Source organism: Lepidothrix coronata, unplaced genomic scaffold, assembly GCF_001604755.1.
Source record: "Lepidothrix coronata isolate B3197 unplaced genomic scaffold, Lepidothrix_coronata-1.0 Scaffold7, whole genome shotgun sequence".
NCBI lineage: Eukaryota > Metazoa > Chordata > Aves > Passeriformes > Pipridae > Lepidothrix > Lepidothrix coronata.
This window is the reverse complement of record NW_016690187.1, coordinates 9,597,246-9,620,890: the sequence shown is the minus strand read 5'-3', so window position 1 is coordinate 9,620,890 and position 23,645 is coordinate 9,597,246. Positions and strand designations below refer to the sequence as shown.

The window sequence follows — 23,645 nt, the reverse complement described above, 5'->3', positions numbered from 1 at the left end:
AGAAAGTACCACGGCATAAATAAAATTATAGAGATGAAGAAGGTCAAATAAAATTTCTCCTGAGAATTGCTGATATTGAGCAGAAACTCTGAAAGTCTTCTACCACTAATTTTTTTAGATCTATAGTAGATAAATTTGTACTTAAGCCTGTGGTTTTGTAATACTTTTTACTTGAGATCATCACTAGCACATGCACTCTCGCTTCCTTTCCTGGCTCACAATTCTGTATACAGGTCACTTTTCTATCAGGAATTGCCAGCCAAATGCAAAGTGTGTCAGGAAACCCAAACAGTAATATGTATCTAAATAATGTGGGTGATGCCATCAGCAAAGAAACAGTCATCGTAAGAGATAAGGTCTGCCAACGCTTGATAAAAGACTACTGCCAATGCTTTTTAAAGTGGTTTGTACTTTTTGAATTGCATTTTAGATGGGATGGGAGGAACAGCTGGAAGAGCGCACTCATTTACATTTTGGAAGTTTCTTTTATGTAGTAGATGTTGAGCTAACCAAAAAAGTCTTTAAAAATTTTTCTAATATGACTGCTGCTAATCTTTGAGATGAGAAATCCCAGAGCCTGGAATCTTCCACCAGAAACTCCTTTCTGGAGACTGAAATGTTTCCTATTACATCCTGGTAGTCATGGCTCTGCTCAGATCAAAATGATCTAAAGAAGATTTTGAGGTAAGAAGAGGTGATTTTAGTGTTTTTTAAGACATTTCATCCCAAGACCTTGATTATGTTCCAAGGATGGTTTAGAAGACTAAATAGGTTAATGGAAATGATATGTAATTCTGTAGTTCTTGTTTATTTCTGTCATGCAGCAACTAAGACATTCAATTACATTTGTAGGTCTGCACCAAAGATGAGGACTGAAGATGCTGATACTGCAAGGTTTATTAATTGGCTTCCCATGATTTGCAGTGTGTAATAACATATTTTGAAAACTTCTACTGGTTTGGCACTTGTGATGGTTTTAGAGTAGTTGGTACAGTACAGTAAGAGTGACCATAGCTATGATACAGTTGCTCCTTTTACATATGCAGATTGTAATGGAGTTCGGTAGAAGTCTGTATCTGAAACTCAAAGGTCCCTGTTAAGGGAGGTTATCACCCAGAAACTGAGCATCAGGATGGTGACTATAGGGAGGTATTTGGCAGAGGTGATGTTGGCTAGCAGTCTACTGCTACTTCTGGCGAAGAAAGAGCCAATAGTCCATCGTGGGGAGAGTGATTTGGTGAGACTGTCCTGAAATCCAGTTAACTTAAAAATTTTCAAAAGTTAAATATTTGCCATGGTCTAAAGTAGAAGCATGGAAAAAGTTAGATTCTTCTTGTGCCTTGCGCCTTCTCAGAGGCACCTGGTAGCAGCATAGAGGAGCTCTAACACTTTTATAAATCGGGCACATTAACCAGATAATTTATAGTCATTACAGTCAATATGTGTTTCAAAAACCCAAGAAAAGAATAGGATGAGGTTATTCCTGGCCAGTGTTTGGAAAGATGAAAAAGAAATAACAGGAAGATGTTTCACAGCTTTTTCAGAACCACAACTCAAAGGAATCATTATAAAGTGAAGAAGTAAAGGCCAGTGTCGCTGCCTTGCACAGAAGGATCTAAAAACTTTTTGTATTTTCTATCTCTGATTTCATTACTCCTAATAACTCGTTTCCTGATGGAAGGTAAAGAGGCACCTGAAATATAGATTTGAGTCCTTTTAGTTAAACCTTTATCTCTTTGTCATAGCGGGTTTTTTTCTTCTGTAGTTTCATTCATCTGCTCTACTGGAACTTTCAGTTGCACAGTGTTAAAATATGGCTGTTCTAAGCTAATATGCATTAACTTTTTAAAACCTGTTTTATACATAACCTATTGTATTAATATAAAACGTTAAGGCCATTTTTTCATTTCCTGGGAATGGCCCATTACATTGTGAGCAATCTACTCTTGCTTTTTTAGAAAAGACTTTGAACTCAATACAAAAGGAAAATATAATCATGTACAACTATAAAGACTGCTTTTTTCCCTTTTGTGCAGTGTAACAGAGGTGGATGAGTAGCATGGTAATGAAGAGATGGACCGTCTTTATTAGCAGGCTCAGTGAAAGGGTTCTTTTCAGAACTTCAACTTTTCTTATCTTCTTAGTTTTCATGACGTCTATTTGGACTCTTTCCTTTTCTTGACTTTCTTTTAAATATGTCTAACAGACTGGCAAAGCCCAGCCAGTTCATCCTTCTTTCCAAAGAAGGCTAGATACAAAGTCTAGTGGTTTTGATGCTTCCATAGAAGATTTCCATATATTTAGAGAAGTATTGCTGTTTGCACTGCTTAGGAAATATCACGTGTACTGATGTCGCACGGTCATTCTTTAATTTTTCTAAAAACAAACACAACAAACCCCTGAGATGATGTTTTTATACTGTAGTTAAAGGAGGCTAATGATATAGGAAGTTTCTTCGAGTAACAAAATAGGACTAGAAATTCCACTTAACCCTCTGCCCTAGAAATTGGTTAATATAGTAGATTTGTAGAGGACTATTTGATGATCTCTCGCCCTCTTCTATAGTGTGCTCCACAACCTTTTTTGATATTTCTCTGCTCCTCCTCCATGCTCCCTATTTTTCTGCTGTTCCTCCTTCTGCTTCAGCATTCTTTGTTATATAGGCAGTTCACTTTTAATCTTGCTCAGTTAAGGATTCCACTACAATAAAAGGAAATTTCCACGTGATTGCAAAAAAATTCAGTCTGGGTGGTAGAACAACTGAAAACTACCTTCCCTACTGCCTTTCTGGTGCAGAGGAAGTATCCCATCATCACTGTGTTGAGCTCTGAGGAAGGAACCTCAAAAATAACAACCAAGAAACAGGAAGTATTATTTATTATCTGAGACTGGAAAACTGGAACCTTAGTTTGTTGACTGGTATTTCCTTCTTATAGCATTATAAAGAATATCACAGATATACAATGTGTATAGTTATGTTACAGTCCCTTGTGAAGGACAATAATTGTTGCATTACTCCAAGTAGAATATTCAGTCCAAGAGTGTTGCTATTTAGCATGTATATCTTCGGCATGCTACTCTGTTAATAGATCTTGGTCTTGAAAGCATATGGCTCTTACACAAAGACTACAAAGCAAAATGAAAGTATAAATAAGAAATTATGAATTGTGCAGACTGAAGGATACAAATAAATAAAGCAAAGTTGATTCTGGTTGGATCTCATCTCATGAGCAGCTCAGAATAATGAATATGGTTAATTTGTTCAATAGACGATGTGTTCCAGGAAAACCAACTACTTGCTTTCCAAGACTTCCAAGGCACCTATACAGAAATAGTGTGAAAAGGTGATTTAAGGCCTTTGTTGTAACAGGTGAAAAAAGTGAAAATTTGTAGAACTGTGAATCAATAAGTTATTTTGATATGAGTAATCTAGAATACACTTAGATAAGGAACTTGGACTAGATGATCTCTGGAGGAAGTCCTTTCATCCTCAAGGATTCAGTGATTCTGTGAACCATAATTTTTTTCTGCATATAAACTAAATCAATGGTTATATAGAATTTATATTTCACTATTTACAGGAATTTACCCGGAAAAAACAACTTAAGAATGTGCGTGTATGTATGTATTTCAGCAATAGTATTACCATCCCAGAGAATTATACCCCCAAAACTGACATGAATTGCATGCTTATCAAATCAATCAATACAAAGTGATTTACACAGATATATACGTAGTATTTTATATGCATATGGAAATCTTCTGTCATCACTGGCAGTAAGTCTAGGTTTAGCTTTTCATCAAAGATTATTTAAGAATTGATTGTTTTATTTACATTAATTGGCTAGAGGTGGATTTAATTAGATAAAAGAATAACAATTAAAACAGTTGTAGTTTCCTTTTTAGTTTTAACCCAGAATGGTTACTATAATCTGCTCTTTGTAACATGGACTTATTTTCAGGATGAAAAATATTCCTCCAAAAGAAAATTATTAAATATAAAGGAGACACTTTTGCCAAGTCTACAAACCGCTTAGGTCATCTTCACTGTTAAAAATTCTCTTTAGATATGGGCACCATCTGTAGTTACAATACCATTTTTTTCTGGGAAATTAATTTTTTTAAATAAAAAAAATAAATTTTCTTGGAAAGACACCAAATGCTGAATTTTTTGGGCAAGTTCATTTTTTTTTTCTTAACATTTGAACACCAGGCACATAACTGGAAGTACTTTCTGTTTCCTTTGGGGTCTTCAGTTGTATTTGATTGCTTAGAAATACAAAACAGTTCTATATGTGATGATGGTCAAGAAATAATAAGATGTAACTTGTGCATAACTAGTATATGTGATCACAGTAGTGTAACAAGTCCTGATGTGGTTATTTTGAACTGCCTTCAAGATGCATAAAATAACTTCTCCTTCGCTGCCAGTTCTCACTCTATTCTTCCTTAATCTTAGTAAGTATATTGCTGTATTGAAGGGATTCACTTTTTAGTACAAGTACTCGCCCAGTATGAGGCTTTTCAGGTGATTGCAAAAGCTCCCACGACCACATTTTTATACTGATATGATCATTTTCATGTAATTTAAAAAGAAACAAATACATTTAAATGGGGATTTTTTGTAAATTTGAGATTATTAGTCTCTCATTGAGACACAGGTGTGTTGCTGAAGGGTTATCTGGAAGGTGAAGCAAAAACTTTTAAATGCTCTGCAAAGAATTCCTGTTGTTCTCAAGTAGTTGTCATTCATTGGCTGCAGCCCATGCCAGGAAGGTATCAATCTTAATATTTCATTTGATAAGAGAAAAGCATAAAGACAATTTGCATCATCTCTGTAAATGCTGTAGTATCTTTTCCAAAGGTTCAATTATAAGAAACATTTCTCAGCCTTACTATATTTATTACATCTCTTCTAGATCAAGTGGTATGCATTCTTCTATACAGAAATTGGAACTTGGAGTTGAGCAAGAAGTGTTGCAACTATCAGGTTATTGTTATGCCATGAAGTACGTGAAAACAGCATTGGCTCAGTCTGCTGATCTGATGAATTGGGCCTGTGCTATCCAAACTTGCAATATAAACTGAGGCATTGTGTCTTAGGTCTATTAACTTTCATTTAAAAGCATGAACTCTGTCAGTTCAAGTGAACTTTGTAAGAGCTGTTCAGGTCTAGGCAGCCCATTGGGACAACATGTTTAAGGCATATTGGTTTCTGTAGCACGCAGCCAGCTTCACACCCATCTGCCCTCTGCTCCTTACAGTAAGTATTGATGACATACTCCTTATAGTAAGTATTGATGAAATAGTAAGAAAGTCCCCACATACTTTGTACAAGCCTAAACAAGACTGGAAATGGGTATACTGAATATTCAGATGGTAAGCTGAATGGTAAGAAACTGTAGGGGCACACTCGTTTTGCTCAGAGAAATGTCAGTGCTTCTGAGAATGTGCACGTCACACACTACAAAATGTTTGGCCTAGCCACACACTCTGTAACACTGGGATCTCCTTTCTAGCAACAGAAAAGCTAAAATAGGTATGAACTTCTACAAAATTACTTTATTTGTTATATAAATGTGTCATCATACAGTATGTCATAATTTAGTCATCATACAATAGTGTTGGTCTTTGCAATCTCATGCACGTCCCATTACTTTACCAGAAGAAAACTCATCTCCCTAACAGTGCGTGCAGACTTCCTGTCATTAATCTTTCTCGTGTCTTCAAGGCAAAAAAAAGCATCAGGTTGGGACAAAGGACTAGGACATGGCTGACTGCAGTTCTTGGTTTAGTTGGCTGCTAGTTCTTGCCTGCAGTTCTTAGTTTAGTTGGTTGCTAGTTCTTGCCTGCAGCTGACCACAGTGGTTCTTTCTAGCTAGCCTAAAAGATGGTGATGGTACAGCAACCAGCCCTTTTATAGGAACAGCAATTGAGATTTTGGCTGAACAGAACCCAGCAAAGGTTCAACAATACGTTGCATTTTACCCAGGAAGATGATTTACCATCCTCCAAACAAATATGACTCTCCTTTCAGCACCACATCAGTGCTGCCTGAAGGCATTGGCCCTTCGTGCTCAGATTCTGGACCAAGAGGTAAAAGGGACCCCATGACAGTACATTTTCATCAGATGGTGGATGTACCCCAAGCACAGCTTGTGTGCTGTGCAGCTGATCAGGCTTGCTCAGCAAATCTGTTCCAATAAGCTGGTCATGTCCATGCAAAGACCTCAAATTTTACTTCTCTCTGAAATGCTATGTTTAAATTTCGAACATCTATTATCAAAAAGCTGAGTAAAGGCTGAGTAAAGAGACAAAATGCAAAGCAAAATATTTAGATTTCCAAATGAGAGGAGCTGAAAATGTGTGACTGCGTAGCTTTTTGAAGCTCAGTAAACAAGTAATCTAGAGGTATAAAAAAATAGGAAGATAGATTTGCTTTCAATTACTAATTCTTCCAGTTCAAGATTAGAGCAGAGATGAAACAGAAGTACCACAGATTTAGAACCTAACTTTGAAACAGATGAATTATATTTTAGATGCAACACATAAATAAATTGAATCATTCACTAGTACAAGACATCTACAAAACCAATAGATCAGCAGGACTGAACAACAGAATAATTAATTTTTAAAGGATATTAAGAAGAGCCATGAATATTTTGGACAAGATAAAAAAATTGGCATTGTAAATATTAACTGATTGGACTAAAAAGAAAATATCTAGAATCAGGTACTTTATTATAGTCCTCAGTAGCCTTTAGTTGTGTTTTCTCTGAAATACCTAGTACTTGCTGCTCTCAGTGGCTGAATGATGGGCTGGGCAAAGCAATGATTTGATTAAAGGTGACAAATATGACCTTTCTGTTCCAGAAGAAACAGACTAATTCCTGCATCCTATTTTGTCATTTTCCTTTGAAACTATTGACAAAGGTTATTCCTTCTGGCAAATTTCTTTTTACTGATTGTTTAGAGTTCAATAACTTAGAAGGAAATGCATTGACTGTGTATTTCTCTTCAGCCACACGTGGGCCATCTCATGCACTGCAGATGAAAATGGTTACTGCCCAGACTAGTGTTGGCTTCATGACACACTGGTGTGTTTCGTGCCCTTCCCGTAATTCCCAAGGAACACGGCCCATTACGGAGGGACTCTTCAATCTGTGTGGAGGGCATGGGAGGGGGTGAGATGAATCAGACTAAATGGCACAGGCAGTTGAACTGCCACATTCAAGCATAACACCTCATGGCTTTTTGGGGTTAAGAAAAACAGCAAGACTTTTCAGATAGTGACTTGTTTCATTTTCTTTATCTCAGTTATAGTGGTATCCAAATATAGAAATAAGGTTAAATTTGGCTCAGCTTCTGAAAAACTGAGTTTGAACTTATGCTTTAAAGTGCAGCTGCAGTGTTGCTGTGAAATATGCTGCTAAAACTGTATATCTAGATTGAAGGAAAGAAAGCATTTTAGTATTTAGTAAAAGATAAAGCTGCTGGCTGAAGGGTGACAGGTTGCTGTAGCAGCATTTTTTTGTGCTAAGCTTTTGCTTGCTCTGTTAAATAGTCTGGTTATAGTCTTTTAAATAAATTCAGAAATATTTCATTTGAAATATAGGCTTAGGTAAGCCGTGGACTTAATCACTATAATGATAGGATTTGCAACTCATTTGGATTTTCATTTTTAGCTGAATGTAATACTATTTTACGAAACTCAAACACTTGTAATAAAATCATTTATAGCTAATAAAGAAACCACTGGCTTATTTTTATGGAAAATCTGTACAAAGCTTGTCTAATGTTGAACATTAGAGACAGTAAAAAAAAAAACAGAAAAAAATTAATATAATGTGTTATTTTTCTTCCCATTCTTAACCCTTATTCAAGGAGTTAAGTTATTCTAGTCCATATAGGGTAATTGCAAAGCCTGGATTAATGCTCTGGATTTATTGCTCTTCCAGTACGAAGTCTACTCCGAATGGTATTACATTATACATTTAATAGCACCTTTTTTTTTTTAGCCCTGATGCTTGTGCAGTATTCTTTACCACTCTAACTGTTGGACCAAGTTAATGTGACTGTGTAAGCTCAGCTTGAAGTTTTAGATCCCCAAAATTCTGGAGGGACAGAAATCCTGTTCTCATTGCTGACTATTGAGCAAAATGTGCTCCATCACATACTCATACCAAAACAGATATGAATATAACTGGAAAGTAGTATTACTGCTTTATTTACTGGTGTGTTGATTCTTACTGTGAGTTTTTGGTTTTAATGAGGAAGTTGGGAACTAGTTTGTGTGAAATATTTTGGGTTTTACTGCTTCTTCTTGTAAAGAACAACACGGCTTTCAAAACAGTTTAGTGTGTTGTTTGTGTGAAGTATTGTACTGCTGTAATGCTCAGACAGGAATTGTCTCACCTTTCTTTCTTTTCCTCTTTCCTGTAGCTTAGATATGTCATCTGAGCTGAATTACCAAAAATATGTAAAGCATTTTGAAATGTGATTAGAAATTATAGAAATTGTCTTTCCTTTGGAAAAATAGCTTCTTTAGTATGACTGTAATAAAAAGACATGTTAAAGGTAGCCATTTCTCATGGTGCATTTAGACAATGCTGTGTTTGGAGATCACTGACTATCAGCAGAGCTATTCATAATAATGAATACTGTGATATGTGTACAAACGTGAATATCACGATATGTGTAGAGAAAAACACTTAATTCTTTGTAATTTAACTTATAAAGCATTTAAGCACATCTTTTGTGCTTAGTAATTTCCTCAGCCTCATCATTAGTACATGTGTCAATGAAGATCTGAACAGTATTAATATTTTGATATTCTATCTGCGTGTATGTAAGCAGTGTTTTGTGAGTGGGAAGAGAAGTTAAAGCTGATGTAGTTAGTATTTAGTTCCTGCTTTTTTTTATACACCCACACAACAGGAAATGTTCCACAACTTTAAAAGCAAATCTGAGGTCCAGAAAAAGTTTGTTTTATTGTTTTTTTGTTCTAGTTCCAACAGTTTTATATTATCACTGTTTGATTTAAAATTGTATTTTGGAAGAGAAGGAGTACTGTTCTTGAATTTTTTTTACTTGTTGTTCTCTTTATCAATCAAGCTTATTGGAAGTGAGGGAAAAGCCTAATGAATGAATAAAAAAAACAGAATAGGAAAAGAAAAAGGAATAGGTATGGGCCATGCTGATATCATGAAGCTTCTAGTAGCCCTCAATTTGTACACATACTGTAAATAAGTGAAGTACTAGGAAATCAGTAGGCAATAATACTTATAAGGCAATAATACTACTTAAAGCATAAATTTAATTGCTTATCCAGTTTTAAATCACCGAGTTATTTATTTCATAAGAAAAGTTTTTACTTGCTTGTTATAATAATATATAACTACTTTATATAAATATAATTTGAGAGACACAAATTTCAGTAATGTGACCTATCATCTCTACAAGGCAAATCGAAAAGATCCATTTGAGAACTTTGTATTTGAGTGATTAAACAAAATGCAGTTATCAGAGATTGAAGCCTAAATTGTGTAAAAACTTGTGCTGAAAGGCACTAATACAAACCTAAAGTGAACAGAACCAGAATCTGTCCATTCAGACACTGTACACTCAGGAAATTTCACAACTTATGAGGGTGGCTCATGTCTTATCATTCTATCCCTCCTCCCAACAAATCATAGGCCTGTAGATCTGGTAGGAACTTCTAGAAGTCACGTAGCCCATTGTCCTGCCATATAAGGGTATATACCTGATTTCTTTATTAATTTTTTTCCCATTAATTCTTTATTTCTTCATTTCTTTTTTTCTTCCTCAAAAAGTTCATAACATACAACCTTCAACCTCTTCAGACCAGCTATTCCAGTCTTCCAGTACATTTGCAGTTAGATTTCTCCCCCCACTCCCAAATTTTCTTCCACTTTATTACTTCTTGCCCTGTGCAAGGTACATGGGGAAAACACTTAATATTATTCTCCTCTTTACAAAGTCCTTTTATATCCTTTAAGACTGTTATCATGTTGCCTCTAGTCCTCTCACACTGAAACCATCCTGAAATACAGTGTCCAAAATTGGACACAGTGCTTTAGCTGTGGCTTAAGCAATGCATAGCAGAGCAGAGGAATTATTTCTCGTGCCCTGCATGTTATTCTCCTATTTATGCATTTCAAGATCATGTTGCTGTTTTGCTTTTTTGGCTTGTTGAAAGCTTTCCTTTTTTGTTTTGCTACAGTGTGCTCAGATGTAGAAAGATCTTTTTTCTAAAGCATGCTAGATGTTGTAGCTAGATGTTCCCAGGACAAATGTCAGTTATTTTTAAAATATGTCAAAACCAAATTCTGACTCTAATTTTAACCTTCTACATGCTGACTGTGAGCAGCACTACATGACTTGCCAAAGATTCCAGCTGCCTTTTTTTCTGACATATTCCAATCAATGCAAACACACAAAATATTCTGACCTGGTAGCCAGAGCCTGAATGCTAAAGTGTAGAACAAAGTGCATTACAGTTATTTATTGTAAAGATTAACTGTGCACAGGCATATATTTATATACTTTCACACAGGCTTTTGCACACACAAACACTTTTTGTTGTATTCCATACAATGGAATAAGAAAAGCAGAGTAAATGCGAAAGTGCTGGAGCTTGGCTGGTCTATCTTATGCTACCCTGCCTGGTCTTCATTTTCCTTTTTTTTTGGTGGAATCGGCTCAGTGCCTTTTACTTTAAGCAGGAATTCAACACTACATATTTTGTTAAGTCAGAAATAAATCTGAATTTTAAAATCTTTGAACTGTAACCCCTCAGTTGGATAGCTCTAAGAAATTTTGAAAAGTGTCATTAGTATATGGTGCCATCCATGTTGGAACTGTTTTTCAGAATGTTTTTATATCATATGCCCCTTAAAGTTTTCCTTGACCTGTACTTCAGAAGAAAAAGTATTTCTTTGTTTAAAAAAAATCAAACTGTTACTAATTTTCAAATTATAAAGTGATGGTTATACAAAATTTAAGTACTGTAAGCCTTGTCAATAGATTTAATTGTATCATTTTCATATGAATAAAATGTGATGGATGTGGCTCAAAAGTTGATTCAGACTCAAAGAGAACTCCCCCACAGGCAGTTGAGTCTTACACAGCTCTTCCTCAAGTTGATGGAAAAAGTTCTGTGTACCCACATAGAGACTGCTAAATTTCTGTCCTGTATACATAGACTTTAGTATCTATGTGGGCCTTTTGAAATCAACTGGACTCCAGAGAGAGACTTGTTTGGAGAAGATTGTCGTAGCAGGGATTTACCTATATTATCTATATATATCTATGCATGTATGTGTGTATATATATGTATGTGTGTGTGTATTTATGTGTACACATATATTTATATATACGTATAAAGGCTAGCCTTCACTAGGTGTTACAAAGGAAGATGTTATTTCTCTTCAAGAATTTCCTAATAATCTTTATGTGCAAACTTTCTGATAGATCAAAACTCACTTGTGACAAACTAATCATATGGTACTTTGCAATGTCAAACACTTTTAACATTTGATGCATTTTCAAGTATTTCTGCAAGCACAGAATGGAGTATCCGTGGTTTTGGCATTTAGTAGTAGTGATCTGGATCTATATGATGGGAGTGCATTACTTTAAAAGAAATCTGGATAGCTGCTTATAAAAATGTTCTTCGAGGAAGGAACGCAAAGACAGCTTCAAGAGGGCTTAGAAATCTATTTGGCTTTTCTGCTGGGAGACTTGGCTGCTCATCAGTCTCTCTTTTATACTTTTGGTTCTGAGTAATGTGTTCACTTCTAGTCATGTAAAAACAACTCCCTTTGTACATTTCCATGAGATCAGTACAGATGCATTCTTATAGTTCAGTGAAGTTTGTTTGACAGTCTGTTAAAATTGTAATTGCTGAATCATCGCTGCCTGTCCATTGTGAGTAAATCCCTCTTACCTTTTGAACAACATGACTCATTTTGAAGGATACAAAAGGTATTCATTATTGTTATCTCTTCTTGGCCCAAGTAGCTGCCCACATTTTGAGATCACACAAACTGTTTCTGTTGGAAAAGAAGCTCATGATAAGAGCTCCCTGTACAGAGCTGCATTGAAGAATGTTTGAAGATCTTATTTTGTGCTTATAGGAGGATCTAAATAACAACAAATTCTTTTCCTGTACCATCACCAGGTTTCAGCACAAAATATTTGGAAGTTTTTCTAATAACCATTTTCCTAGAGCTATTTTGGGTTACATTTCATGTTTTCTTATTATTTTTTGCTATTTCTCATGTTTCTCTTCTTTCTACTTTATATAAAAGTAGATGGATATTTCCCAAAATCACCTCTTCCCAGTTCATTTCAAATCATTGCAGTCTCACGTGTACCTTTAGAGCGATGACATGTGTTTGCACAGTTAATTGAAGCCTCTCTTATGTAGTTTATCTACAAGACATTTGTTTCAACAGCCTATTTGAACTTAACCCATGCAAATACTATTCTGTATCAGCTTGGAAGAAAAGAGCATGGTGTCTGTGACTTTCACTGGGACCATCAGCTTAGATTTAATATTATGAAAATTGAGTCTCTTTTCTTTTTATTTTAGATGCTCCATCTTCTCCCCTCATCCAGACCAGCAACCTTGCTATCATACCTTTTTGTCCTATGCCCAGGTTACAGATTTGTCTGACAAGTCTATGAATTGCTTCTTTTCTGTGCACTGATCACCTTGTCTGTATAATCCTTACAAAATGTACTTTGGTAACCATATCAGTTCCAGACTTCAAAAAAAGTAAGTGTGGAAAGGAGGAAAATAATGCTCCCATGATGCTGCTTCTTCAAGTAATGTGGAGTATACAATGCTTCACCTGAGTTAATGAGTTCTGTACTTTACACTGCTCAAATTTCAAGATGGGGGAAGTCACGTCAGGCCAAAGGCGAGAACCAAATACCTGCAAACGCAAAGGAGGTTGTGCAGATTTGACTGGTCAAGCTCTCTCCTCTATGTCTATTCTGGTAGAATCAACCAGATGACCTGTGCATAACCCTAGTTTCACTGTCATATGGCTGGCTGATGAATACATGCACTAAGTGTTAAAATATTAGTTTTCTGTGGTATCCTGAGACGAGAAACTGCCTTCTGTACCCTGGGCCTCTCGAGAACCAATCTCCAGACAGCTTTCCTATTCCCTGTATTACATGTCACAGTTTCTTCCCTCCAGTTTTTCACTTGTACCATGACTCACCTCTTTTATTTTCCTTTCTCCTCTCTCCTCCCCCTGCTTAGATCTCAGCTGAGTAGTAAACAAGTGGCTTAACTACCTCCACCTATGGTCTGGCCCTATCTCCTCCCTAAGCCCCCTCTTAAGCTTTAATTACTGTCACAATCTTTGTCTCTATCATAAATAATCTGTAAAGCATCCCATTCATCTCTCACTCTTTCCTTCTTACCCTGTATCACACAACTCTCACCAGCATATGTGTACTTCAGTTCTCTGCCCCACTTGCCTTCATTTTCACTTAAGAGGAGGCAGGAAGGTGGTCTAAAGAGGGCTAAGTTTGGACACTCCTGCTTTTATTCCCCAGTGGGCTGGAAGAGTAGGACTCAATTGTGAGAATCACAAGGCAGAGGAATACACGGTATTCCTATTGCAAGATGAAACTGTTTGGCCAGACATTGGTGGTTTCCTCTCGTGTTTCAGGCCATGACTCAGGCTAAGCCAGAATTGCAGAATATGTGATGGAAATTGCAAATTGGATGGCTACATGCCAGTTAAATCTGTAAATCGGCCAGTAAGAGTGCCCCACCTGTCTAAGGAGATGATATATTCTTTGCAAGGATCTTCTGTGTTTTGTATGATGGTGAGAATCAGCCAGAATCTGAAAAAAATGAAATTTATGCTTTTTTAAGCAGCCACTAAACCACAGCTTTCTGGAACTGCTGGCGTCCTGCTGTACAGCTGTAGGTACTGCTTTTCAGACAGAAAAAAACCCTAATATATTTAAGAAAGTGGATGTTAAAACCCACATAAAATGTTGTTGATCACTCTATTTTTTTCCTTGCATTCCTAGCACAGTAGCCTATCATTCTAGAATAGGTAAATTCCATTGTCAGTGGAAATTTCACACGAAGAAGGATTTCGTAACAGTGGGTTTTGCAAGGCACATTTGTAGCAAACAAATGCCAACCATTCCTCTTCTCTACTGCAGGGTAATTGTGTTACAGTGAAAGGCTTTTAACTACGAATCTGACTGAATTGCTCAAACCCCCCAGGAGACATTCCTGGAACATGAATTTCAGTCTGGCATGCTGAACGCACTGTTCCTGCAGCTGCTGCTATCACTGACCAGATACTCTGTAGGAGGAGAGCACTTCAAGACAGTGGTGGCAAGGCAATCCTGAGAGAGTGTGGGAGAGAATAGTGCTGCTTCAGAGCATGAATAGCATTGACTAAAAGCTTCAGTACACATTTTAGAAGTGTTATAAGAAGTAGCAATTTCGTACACAAAACACCCATCTCTATAATGAGTCACTGACTGTCATTCTGCTGACCACAGCCTTCTAAGTGCTTCACTGTTTGGTTAATCTGAGAAATGTAATAAAAAAGGAAGCACTTTCTAATTTTTCAGATTACTTTCAAACCCCAAATCAATTAAATTCTGTCGTGTACTATACTACTTATAGCAATGATCAACTGTGTATCAAGGACTGCCCTTTCTCAACAGTGTCTGGTTCATACACTTATTTAATGAACATAAGCACGAGAAGGTGCTTATTATGCAGTAGCTGTCATAATTTTGATTTATACTTATGAAAGCATGGTGTTGGCACTAAGCTCCTGGAACCTTTTCCTTTTCATCTTGATGCCCTGCCCAAAAGAAATTAAGAGGCCCTGTCGCAGTTCTAATTTTCTTCTGGAAAACAATACAGAAACACACTTCAAATAATATTATTCTCTTACCCTAAACAGCTGTGTACATAAGGAAAGGACACAAGACTTAAAGAGTCCTTCTACAGATACTGTCTCTTATCATCTTTTTATCTGATATCAATTACTAAACTTTGTGTTCCCAAACTGAACTCACTCTTCAGAAAGTTCAAACTAGCATTTTAAATGCTCTCAGCTCCATTTAGGAAGACCTGTGCTGCTCAGAACCCTCTTCTCCCTTCCCAGGGCTGACCACTTTCTGAGCAAGGGAAGAGGCTTTACAAGAACCAGTCCTAGCACACAGCTCTTTAGGTAGTAAAACAGAGCAAGCTGAGAACAGCGTTTTAATTTCTCATTGTATCATCTGTGTACCGGCATGTTTCTGTGAGTAATCTTTTTATTTCTGTTCAGGAAGAAGTAGGTGCAAACCTAAACAAAGCAATAGGAGACAGGATACTTATAACAAAGTGACTCATTTCTTTTTGGCCAGTGGATTGAGATGAAAAACAAAAGATTTCCGAAGCTGTATGACACACACAACCAATATCCTCCTTCTCTAACGGTATTTCAAAGAACAGTAATGCATGAGAAAATCCCTAAAACTGTTCAACAGCATCTTTCAAAAATATAAGTGCACAGAGGGCTGAATACTGTTCTGATAAGCAAAATATTCTAATGCACAGGATTTTAGAGTTGTGCCAGAAGATAAATGGATGTGCAGGGGCAGTTTCAGACACTTACCCATTGTTGCAAGGTCACAAAGTCCTAGACGATGTAAGAGTTCATCCATGCTCACAGGAACACAGGTGCCACAACAGCCTGAAAGAGAGAAAATGGGCAAAGTGACAGTTCAAAGTGGAAGTCCATAACAAAAGTATTTGAAATCTAGGATAACAAGGAGCCAGGCTATAGGGCCAGGGACATGGGAAATACTCTGAATGAAGGAAACTCACAACACTTTTGTGAAATATATTCTTTATGTCTAGACTGGGATCAACCACGTTCTCAACAGCTTTTGGGGGGCTGTTATAAATGTACTGGGCTTTGTTCTGGTGCTGTAACTCAGGGAGGCCTCCCATCATGTACTTGCAAAGAAGTATAAAGGCACTCGAATATGCAAGTAGTCCATTAAGGCATTTTTATTTTGTCATTTCCTCTGAGAACAAAAATCGTACTCTATTGGCTGTTTATTTTAAAGGATCCTTCAAGAACACACCATAAGTCCTATGAAGAGCTGCTTTTGTCCATTCAGATTTGGAATCTTTCAGATTTGTATAGTAATAAACAGCTGTCATTACTGGGGTATTGGATGTGATCTCAGAGCGTGCATTTTAACTGCATCCTCATGCAACTCAGCAGTGAGAGATCAGAGTCAAAAAGTGGCATTAGGTCATCCAAACAGATCTCAAAGCTGGAGGATAGGGATTTCAGATCATCTGAAATTCTGCAGTCAAAACTTGCCAGGTGTATACAAGCTGTAAATGTTTTCAGATCCCACATAGTAAGAGCTCCAGAATGGGAAAAAAAAAATCTGCTCAGGGTTTAACACCTAGAAGGCATTTGGCTTTAAAAGTTAGATTTTGAAAAGAAGCAGGAACTTCTGAAACTCATTATTGTTTGGCCTGATAGACAACAAAAGCTGAAAAAATATTTTCCTACATCTCCCTTGCTCTCTTTCAAAATGGGGTCTGAGCTCTGTCAGGAAATCTAACAGATCTCACATGTTTCTTCTGCATTCAAGCCTAGTAGAAGTGATACCTACTTTTCTCAAGTCTGTTGAATGACACAGGTACAGGTTGCAGGCACAAAGTGTATTTTGGCTCATGGGATTGTATCTAAGCTAAATGTTGCTCCTGGTTGAGAGAGCCTTTATTGGCCTGAAAACAGCCCCCAAAAAGCTGCTGGACTGCAACCAAGGAGGAGGATGACAGTCTGAGGAAAACACTAGGCTTATAATTCTTTTATTTCTCATTTATGCTGTTTACAATTCTGAGAGCTCCTTGTCTTGTCATCAAGTCTCTTACCAAGCTCAGCCAAGAAGCAGCCTATTTAGTTTGCTTTTGTTGAAGCTCCTTTTGCCTATAGCTATAACATTTGGGGGGGGTTAGCTCATAAAGGTAGATCTTAACTCTTCAGAAACCATCATGTTAGGTATCTGTCTTACAGATGTACAATGACAAGGATAAAAAGAGCATAGATAGGAGTTGTCCTCTCCCAAATACAGAAAAACCCCTGCAAGTGGGAAATCTTACAATGTTGTGATGCATGTAGCCCATACAAATGTGATTAGTACACAACAAGGGTAGGACCTGTGTAAGATTAATTACTATGCCTGAGGAACATGCATTCTCCAAAAGAGCACAGAATAGCCAAATAATACTGGGGATCTCAGTGAGCTAATCAAAATACATGTAGGTCAGCACTAATGATGTGAGATTGCTCACAGCACCCCAGATAGTTCAGGTGTCTCATTCTGTTGTTCAGACTCTTAAAGAACAGTTTAAAACATTGGTTCAAATGGGAATTTTTTAAAAATCAAATTTTATTCCTTTTTATTGAAACTCAAGATGGTGTCTTTTTAATGTCTGTGTCAAAATATGAAAACACAAACCAAATTCTTTAGATGGCCAAAATAGATATTTTCAATTTATGTTTTAAAAAAATAGTTGTTTTTTTTTTTAAATTGGAAACTGATAAAAATTGTTATAAAAATTCAAACTCCCTAACTCTTCCAAGAAGTAATTATAACTGCAAACAAAGAATTTATTTGAACATTTTCTGAATGTAGCTTTCATTCTGTACCTTGACAGTTTGGGAAAAGAGATACAGTATTCATCATACATATTAAGGTGATGAAGGCAGAAATATTGTCTTGGCTTTCAAAGTGCTCAGCATATTTTAATAAGATGGTGTAATATGGCCATGTGTGCAGGCATATTGATTTTTTAATTGAAAATCTCATTGGTTTCTATTTTAAAAGGATGAAAGATGTCTACCAAAGCCCCTCAACAATTAAATAATAACTGCATATTGCACATTTTCATACGTGAATATTAAATTTTTCCACACTAGAGTTAATTTGATGTGACATCAGTGAAAAGCAAAACAGACTTCTTTTGTGGTTTTAATGACCTCTTGGTCTTTTAGATTCAAAATGCTATTACAAAAAACACCTAACAGGTACAACCCTGCAGAACTCCCATAATATTGGCATTATGAAGTTTTCTAACTTGGACTTTGCACATCTTGCAAGGCAGCTAGTCACAAAGTTGGAAACTTAATTTCTGCTTAAAATTCTGGACTCAGAAGTAAATTTCAGGTGCAGCCCCCATTTTTTTTCCAGTAGAGTTGTGATCTTATGATACTCCTTTAAAGCCACTGGTGACTAGTAGCTTGAAAAGTATTTTTCACCACTTTTTTTTGAGTACTTGTCTAGAGACAGTAGCTGAAATACTGGTTCAGATTGTAGAAATGTATAATTTCATGGGAAATTACTCATGGGATAATTAGCATGGCATTCTCAATGAATGTGCATTATTGACTGTTCAGATCTCTTTATACTTGAAAGGTGTAGAAACTTTTTGACCTTCAATAAATACCTATACAGCTCAAGGGTATAAACCAGGACATATATCATCCTGCTTTTGAGAAAAGTTGCTTCCTGTATAAAACTGAACTCTATAAGAATTCCTAGCTCAGGACAGAGTTGAACAGTAGCTCTGCTACCTTCCTTCATCCAGTGAGACCCAGAGAAAGATGAGAAGGAATAGGATTAGCAGGGATGGAGGAACAGCAGGAAAAACACTTTGCATAACATACTGCCTTAAAGTCACAGTAGGTGTACACAGAACTTCATGTTGCCAATGCTACTATATCATTGGGAAGAAGTTTTTTTTGACTGGTTCAAGTGATGGGTTACTGTGTTCAACACAGATATATAAGTCTGTATTACTGGGACAGTAGCATTCCCATTGCCTGTGAAGGCGTACTTCTAAATATGTAAGTAAGAAGCCATTTTCAGTTTTATAAAGAAAAAATGTAATTGAAAAGTATTTCTTGAATTCATTCCATATCTTGTGCTCTGTATAATCATGTGGAACTATTCGAAGTTTTTGGAAATGTTTTGCCTGGACTCAGCTTTATCAAAGGTTCCACTAATTCTTTTGGTGAGGATGTTTCAGTTTCATATTGGTTTTTTAAATTTTGATATATAACATGTTGCAGATTAGTAAAATACATCTTCCAAATAAATACAGACCTTTTAGTTGGGGGCTGAGGGGGAAGATGATGTTGAGTAAACTGTATTTCCGAGTTGTGAATAACTGAAATGGTGTTTCTAAGTTGCTTAGTTACAGTTTCTGTTTACTTGGCAATGGAGTTCACTGAAAATATTTTAGCTTCTGCTCCTGACAGCTACAAACGTGCATTCACATGTAATCTTATAAACTAATACACTGTTAAATGGATGCCCAAAACACCTCCTCAAATGTGAGCAATGGATAGCGTTGCCAAGTTGCAAAGTCAACACTGAACAGCACACTCACGCTCAGCTAATTACAAAAAGTTTTCACCGGTTGGTTCATTTCTTCAGCTGTTAATAGTCTGCCCGGCCATATGCAGAACAAAGTTCAAGGGTAAACACTGAACAAAAAGTTCATGAACAATTTGCTAGACTAGTTGGCAGAAGCCAGGCTGCACTAATGGCCCCAGGAGACTGATGCTGACTTTATGCCAACTTCAAATCTCTGCTCAGCCTCCCCAGTTTACCAAAAAAGCTACTTTTCCTTTCAGCCACACTGATAAGGGCAACACGAGGAAGCCTGGTATATGACTAATGCTTACCAAGTGTTACAAGGCTTGTACGGAGGGAAATACGCAACCTTGTGACCCTGACTCAGAATAGCCAAGTTCCATCTGCTCTGGAACTTCAAATGGTAAGAAGACCTCCATTTCTTACTGGACATGTTTGGAGGTAGGGTAAGGAATGTCAATGACTTCAATCTTGTTCATTTTAAGCTGCAAAATTTTCATTAAAATAATCAAAAAAATACCCTAAACCTTTCTGAGAAGAGTCAATCTTAAGAGATCAAGACAACCCTCAGATTTGTAGCTTAAAGGATGTGATTTAAATGCAGTCAGGAGTCAAAAAGTAAAGAAAGACTTGGTTGTATTGGCAGATGAAGTAACTTCAGAGTTCAGAGAGCTGCGGGAACACAAAATGCAAATGGAGCAAATGGGTCCATTTACAACATACAGGCAAAATGTTGTATTATCACGACACAACATACCACATATGCATGTTGTTAGGACTAAAATATCTATGGAATTTGAAAAGTTCTCAGGAAGTATTTCACAACTCAAGGAGCTGCATTCAATACAGCAAAATCCTGTGAGATCCTATTTCAATAAGTAAAGAAAAACTAACCATAGTGTTTAAAATTAGTGGTAGCTTATCTTGAAAGGATCAGATGATCACATTTTTTATCTGCAAACGGAAACAGTGAGAACTACTTAGAAATATACAGTTGGTGAACTTGGGGCTGAGACAAACAATTATAACAACATTTTTTTTACTTTCTGGGAGCATGAATCATCTTCATAAAGTTTTATATGGTAAAAATGTGATATAAGTCATGATACATTCAATACTTTTCCTTTATTTTTTAACACATGACTTTATCCAGGGAAAGCTCAGAAACCACAACTACAGAATCTCAGAAAACTAGAGAAGAAGAATGAACAGGTACTATAGATTACAGCATATTCAGCATATTAATCAGAGCCTGACAGAGTTTTTCACTACGATAGTTTTTCATTATGATAGATATACTAAAAAAAATACATGAAAAATACCACTGATTCCTCCTTAACCAAACTGAGTCATCCCAAGTCAGTGTCATTACTCCTGAAGCCATGTGTCTACACCCATACCAGAGTATGCCTGAAATCTCACTGACATTTTTCCCCTGAAATATCAATATAATGCACCTTTAACATCCTGAATACTTAGTTTAAAAAAGAAAACCACTAAAGGATCAGTTAGCTGTATAGGGAATACTACTAATAATTCATTATGATTGAGCAGTTTAGATTTGGTTCAATTAGTTTGCCACTTCTTAGTCTGATAGTTGTCAATTTTGTGCATCTCCTTGGCTTATTTGAATCTTCTAACCAGAGAAACTCTGATCATTGTGTACCATGTTTACAGGATGGGTGCCTTTGGCTATTGTTAGAGACCACTCTTGTTTTACAGGGAGAAACTATTTATTTATGAAATCAAATAACTCCAATTTCTACAACGCTTACAATCACTGACAAAAAAGTAGATAATAAACTGAATGATACCATCAGAGACTTTTTGTTATTGCTTTTTAAACCATCATCTTTATAGTGATACAACAGAAAAAACCTGAAAAAAATTTACAATAGGAATAATATCCCTGATCACATAAAGACTTCAGTATATACATACTTGACTGTCCCTCTACCACTGAAATAAAAGGAATTCTGAAATTATCTAACGCTATAAATGTGTAAACATCTTCAGAAAAGAACACAAAATTTTAATTACTTTCTGCCTGCTTTTTAAAATGCTTTGTAGATCCTCTTTGACAACAGCTGGAATGATAAGCAACAGCATATGGCTTAGAATAATCTAGGAACGTGCTTCCATTGCCCCATACATTGCTGCAGACAATTATTTCCTAGATCTATATTTTTCCAGATTCTTTCTCTTGTTTCCATGTTATTTGCAAAAATGTAATCTAATACTGAAAGATTTTCTAATCCTGCTTTTGGAGGCAGGAGAGAAGGCTGGGGCTTTTTTTCTTTTCTGTCTGAACATTTCTGGTGACAGCCAAAGGCTCCCTAACCTCCCACAGGCTCTGGTCCAGTGGCCTGGGAGCTGATAGTTGGTTCTATTTTCAAAGTCTGACTTAGAATCATAGAATCAGCTGGGTTGGAAGGGACCTCAGAGATCATCAAGTCCAACCCTTGATCCACTATCGCTGCAGTTACTAGACCATGGCACTGAGTGCCACATCCAGTCTCTTTTTAAAAATTTCCAGGGACAGAGAATCCACCACTTCCCTGAGCAGCCCATTCCAATGTCTGATTACCCTCTCTGTAAAGAAATTCTTTCTAATATCTAACCTAAACCTCCCCTGGCACAACTTGAATTTTGTCTAAGTTTGCCAGTCCAAGAAGAATTTCTATTTTATCAGAAACTGAACAAGCCCGGTTTCATACATGAATGAAGTTATTGTTAGATACTTTGTTTTGAAGAAGATTTCTGGAATTTTCAACATAAGCTTTTCAACACATTTCTCAGTAGATGGTCTTTTAATTTCTGGTTTGATACATAGCTGTAGAGTTCACTTAAAAGTATTTATTCCTCTGTCTACTGGAAAGTTAAATTTAATTATATTCATTGAGAGAAGAATTAAAGCATGGATTGTGCACACTGACAAATGTAATTCACTTTGCAAATTATTTTTATGGCCATGTTGGAGAAGGCAGCAGGTATTTACTTTTCAGTGATAGAAACAGGAAGAACAGTTCTGTTTCTTGTAGTGGAATATTAAACAGCAAAAACATTGAGAATTATAATAATGATCTTTCTACCAAGGGTCACATTGCTGATAAGGTCACACACAGTTCCTTTTTTATTTAATTTATGAGAAATCTAAAAAGCTGTTGTTAAGATTGCATACAAATCCTACTTTGTGCACCATGAGGAGATCAGTGGTTTTGGTTAAAACTAAAATTAGAAAAATAAAAACGCCAAGATGAAAAGGCAATAGTCGAAATTAAGGCACAGTAACAATTTAAAGGAAGCAGAAGGAAAGTATTATTAGAAGAGATACAAATCTCATAAGCTTCTTGCACTACAAATGCAGACAACTGAAGCACAAAAGCATTACTTTTAAATCCCTCTGGTATAGTGTCTTATATTTGAGGTGTCTGCTATGGCGTAAAACCTTCTTATGCCAGAAAATGAGCATAATTTTCATAAGCAGTGCTTTTGAAATAATTTGAAATGTAGAGTACATTAGAGCATAATATTAACCTGATTTCATGTTCTAGCAGTTCCAAGTGCAAAAGCATCATGCAACAGTATGATTTTTACCAAGCACATTAATACTCTTGGAGTGCTTGTTAATAGTACCAAAATGCTGGCAATTTTTGTCCCTGCAAAGTGAATGTGTTTGTATTTCTTGTACCCAGCAGCCTTAGGGTGATGGATTGAAAATTTGATTCCACTTTCTCCAAAACCCCATGCAGGGTAGTGATGAATGATGATGTCTCTGTGTCCTAAGTTTAGGGTTTAGAGGATCTACAGGGCCACTTCTGCATAACTTCCATGGGTGTAACATTTATATTCCACTCCTACTCCAATCTCACTCAAGTTAATGGCAAAGCTTCTGTGTCCCTGAGAGCTTTTTCTTAGGCTCTTGGCACCATATGGAAGCGGTACCACTAGCTTGGTGCGCATCTCCTGTCAGACTGCTGCTGCATACCTGTTAATCAGAAGAATCTGTATAAAACAGAAACTTCCAAGGTTTTCTTCTTCCTGTGCCCCATCCATCTGTTAGCTTTAAATAATACCTTATAGATAAGCTTATATGGTCAAAATAAGAGACCGGGTACCTGTGTCATCTGGGAATGTGTAACAGGTTTGGTAACACAAGCAGCTGATGCAAGAAA

The 23,645-nt window shown here is 36.5% G+C and overlaps 1 long non-coding RNA gene across 4 annotated transcripts in view; it reads right to left on the bottom strand.

Moving 5' to 3' along the window:
* LOC108506728 overlaps window positions 1–23,645 on the bottom strand; it is a 66,746-nt gene that overhangs the window by 33,096 nt on the left and 10,005 nt on the right. For 3 of the 4 annotated variants that reach the window (XR_001877866.1, XR_001877865.1, XR_001877868.1), the window contains exon 2: window positions 15,681–15,758. This is a non-coding gene — a long non-coding RNA (uncharacterized LOC108506728). Of the gene's footprint in view, window positions 1–9,600; window positions 9,949–15,680; window positions 15,759–23,645 lie in introns of those variants that run through there. The other variant, XR_001877867.1, reaches the window with a different exon arrangement.